A 4705-nucleotide genomic window follows, 5' to 3' on the forward strand; every position below is an offset into this window, starting at 1 on the left:
GTGACACTAGTTATAGAGTCAGATGCTTCACTTCAGGTTAACTGAATCCCTTGGACCTTCTTATTGACGATGAAACACATAAATTGCATCGGAATTAAATACAAAAGGAACAATGCCGACTTAAGTACAAGAAGACTGACTCATCCTACTGTCTATGTTTTGAACCATTCCTGTGACACTAGTTTTAGATTCCGATGCATCACTTAAGTTTTACTGTATCCTTCTGAAATACATTTTGACGATGAAATACAGAAATTGAATCGGAATTAAATACAAAAGGCACAATGCCGACTTAAGTACAAGAAGACTATCTCTTCCTACTGCCTATGTTTTGAACCATTCCTGTGACACTAGTTATAAAATTCCGATGCTTCACTTCAGGTTTACTGTATCCCTTGGACTTTCGTATTGACGATGAGACAAAGAAATTGCATTGGAATTAAATAGAAAAGGCACAATGCCGACTTAAGTATGAGAAGACTGATTCTTCCTACTGTCTATGCTTTGAACAATTCCTGTGACACTAATTTTAGATTCCGATGCTTCACTTCAGTTTTACTGTATCCCTCTGACCTACTTATTGACGATGAAACACAGAAATTGAATCGGAATTAAATACAAAAGGCACAATGCCGACTTAAGTACAAGAAGACTGACTCTTCCTACTGTCTATGTTTTGAACCATTCCTGTGACACTATTTATAGATTCCGATGCTTCACTTCAGGTTTACTGTATCCCTTGGACATTCTTATTGACGATGAAACACAGAAATTGCATCGGAATTTATAACAAAAGGAACAATGCCGACTTAAGTACAAGAAGACTGACTCTTCTTACTGGCTATGTTTTGAACCATTCCTGTGACACTAGTTATTGACTCCGATGCTTCACTTCAGGTTTGCTGAATCCCTTGGGCCTTCTTATTGACGATGAAACACAGAAATTGCATCGGAATTAAATACAAAGGGCACAATGCCGAATTAAGTACAAGAAGACTGACTCTTCTTACTGTGTATTCTTTGAACCATTCCTGTGACGCAAGTTATAGATTCCGATGCTTCACTTCAGGTTTACTGTATCACTTGGACCTTCTTATTGACGATGAAACACAGAAATTGTATAGGAATTAAATTGGAAAGGCACAATGACGACTTAAGTAAAAGATGACTGACTCTTCTTACTGTCTACGTTTTGAACCATTCCTGTGACACTAGTTATAGATTCCGATGCTTCACTCCAGGTTTACTGTATCCCTTGGAACTTCTTATTGACGATGAAACACAGAAATTGCATCGGTATTAAATATAAAAGGCACAATGCCGACTTAAGTACAAGAAGACTGGCTCTTCTCACTGACTAAGTTTTGAACCATTCCTGTGACACTAGTTATAGATTCCGATGCTTCACTTCAGGTTTACTGTATCCCGTGGACCTTCTTATTGACGATGAAACACAGAAATTGCATCGGAATTAAATACAAAAGGCACAATGCCGACTTCAGTACAAGAAGACTGACTCTTCCTACTGTCTAAGTTTTGAACTATTCCTGTGACACTAGTTATAGATTCCGATGCTTCACTTCAGGTTTACTGAATCCCTTGGACCTGCTTATTGACAATGAAACACAGAAATTGCATCGGAATTAAATACAAAAGGCACAATGCCGACTTAAGTACAAGAAGACTGACTCTTCTTACGGTCTATGTTTTGAACCATTCCTGTGACACTAGTAATAGATTCCGATGCTTCACACCAGGTTTACTGTATCCCGTGGACCTTCGTATTGACGATGAAACACCGAAATTGCATCGGAATTAAATAGAAAAGGCACAATGCCGACTTAAGTACATGAAAAGTGAATCTTCTTACTGACTATGATTTGAGCCATTCCTGTGACACTAGTTATAGATTCCGATGCTTCACTTCAGGTTTACTGTATCCCTTGGACCTTCTTATAGTCGATGAAACACAGAAATTGCATCGGAATTAAATACAAAATGCACAATGCCGACTTAAATTCAAGAAGACTGACTCTTCCTACTGTCTAAGTTTTGAACTATTCCTGTGACACTAGTAATAGATTCCGATGCTTCACACCAGGTTTACTGTATCCCTTGGACCTTAATATAGACGATGAAACACAGAAATTGCATCGGAATTAAATACAAAATGCTAAATGCCGACTTAAATACAAGAAGACTGACTCTTCCTTCTGTCTATGCTTTGAACCATTCCTGTGACACTAGTTTTAGATTCCGATGCTTCACTTCAGGTTTACTGTATCCCTCTGACCATCTTATTGGCGATGAATCACAGAAATTGCGTCGGAATTAAATACAAAAGGCACAACGCCGACTTAAGGACAAGAAGACTGACTCTTCTTACTGATTATGTTTTGACCATTCCTGTGACACTAGTTATAGATTGCGATGCTTCACTTCATGTTTACTGTATCCCTCTGACCTTCTTATTGACGATGAAACACAGAAATTCCATGGGAATTAAATAGAAAAGGCATAATGCCGACATAAGGACAAGAAGACTGGCTCTTCTTACTGTCTATGTTTTGAACCATTCCTGTGACACTAGTTATAGATTCCGATGCTTCACTTCAGGTTTACTGTATCCCTTGGACCTTAATATAGACGATGATACACAGAAATTGCATCGGAATTAAATACAAAATGCTAAATGCCGACTTAAATACAAGAAGACTGACTCTTCCTTCTGTCTATGCTTTGAACCATTCCTGTGACACTAGTTTTAGATTCCAATGCTTCACTTCAGGTTTACTGTATCCCTCTGACCATCTTATTGGCGATGAATCACAGAAATTGCATCGGAATTAAATACAAAAGGCAAAATGCCGACTTAGGTACAAGAAGACTGACTCTTCCTACTGTCAATGTTTTGAACCATTCCTGTGTCACTAGTTATAGTTTCCGATGCTTCACTTCAGGTTTACTGTGTCCCTTGGACCTTCCTATTGACGATGAAACACAGAAATTGCATCGGAATTAAATACAAAAGGCACATGGCCGACTTAAGTACAAGAAGACTGACTCTTCTTACTGCCTATGTTTTAAACCATTCCTGTGACACTAGTTATAGATTCCGCTGCTTCACTTCAAGTTTACTGAAACCCTTGGGTCTTCTTATTGACGATGAAACACAGAAATTGCATCGGAATTAAATACAAAAGGCACAATGCCGACTTAAGTACAAGAAGACTGACTCTTCTTACGGTCTATGTTTTGAACCATTCCTGTGACACTAGTAATAGATTCCCATGCTTCACACCAGGTTTACTGTATCCCGTGGACCTTCTTATTGACGATGAAACACCGAAATTGCATCGGAATTAAATAGAAAAGGCACATTGCCGACTTAAGTACATGAAAACTGAATCTTCTTACTGACCATGTTTTGAACCATTCCTGTGACACTAGTTATAGATTCCGATGCTTCACTTCAGGTTTACTGTATAAATTGGATCTTCTTATTGACGAAGAAACACAGAAATTGCATCGGAATTAAATAGAAAAGGCACAATGCCGACTTAAGTATAGGAAGACTGGCTCTTCTTACTGTCTATGTTTTGAACCATTCCTGTGACACTAGTTATAGATTCCGATGCTTCACTTCAGGTTTACTGTATCCCTTGGACCTTCTTATAGTCGATGAAACACAGAAATTGCATCGGAATTGAATACAAAATGCAAAATGCCGACTTAAATTCAAGAAGACTGACTCTTCCTACTGTCTAAGTTTTGAACTATTCCTGTGACACTAGTAATAGATTCCGATGCTTCACACCAGGTTTACTGTATCCCGTGGACCTTCATATTGACGATGAAACACCGAAATTGCATCGGAATTAAATACAAAAGGCACAACGCCGACTTAAGGACAAGAAGACTGACTCTTCTTACTGATTATGTTTTGACCATTCCTGTGACACTAGTTATAGATTCCGATGCTTCACTTCATGTTTACTGTATCCCTCTGACCTTCTTATTGACGATGAAACACAGAAATTCCATCGGAATTAAATAGAAAAGGCACAATGCCGACTTAAGGACAAGAAGACTGGCTCTTCTTACTGTCTATGTTTAGAACCATTCCTGTGACACTAGTTATGGATTCCGATGCTTCACTTCAGATTTACTGTATCCCTTGGACCTTCTTATAGACGATGAAACACAGAAATTGCATCGGAATTAAATACAAAATGCTAAATGCCGACTTAAATACAAGAAGACTGACTCTTCCTTCTGTCTATGCTTTGAACCATTCCTGTGACACTAGTTTTAGATTCCGATGCTTCACTTCAGGTTTACTGTATCCATCTGACCTTCTTATTGGCGATGAATCACAGAAATTGCATCGGAATTAAATACAAAAGGCAAAATGCTGACTTAGGTACAAGAAGACTGACTCTTCCTACTGTCTATGTTTGAACGATTCCTGTGTCACTAGTTATAGATTCCGATGCTTCACTTCAGGTTTACTGTATCCCTTGGACCTTCCTATTGACGATGAAACACAGAAATTGCATCGGAATTAAATACAAAAGGCACATGGCCGACTTAAGTACAAGAAGACTGACTCTTCTTACTGCCTATGTTTTAAACCATTCCTGTGACACTAGTTATAGATTCCGCTGCTTCACTTCAAGTTTACTGAAACCCTTGGGTCTTCTTA

This window comes from Schistocerca piceifrons, unplaced genomic scaffold (genome assembly GCF_021461385.2).
Source record: "Schistocerca piceifrons isolate TAMUIC-IGC-003096 unplaced genomic scaffold, iqSchPice1.1 HiC_scaffold_2412, whole genome shotgun sequence".
NCBI lineage: Eukaryota > Metazoa > Arthropoda > Insecta > Orthoptera > Acrididae > Schistocerca > Schistocerca piceifrons.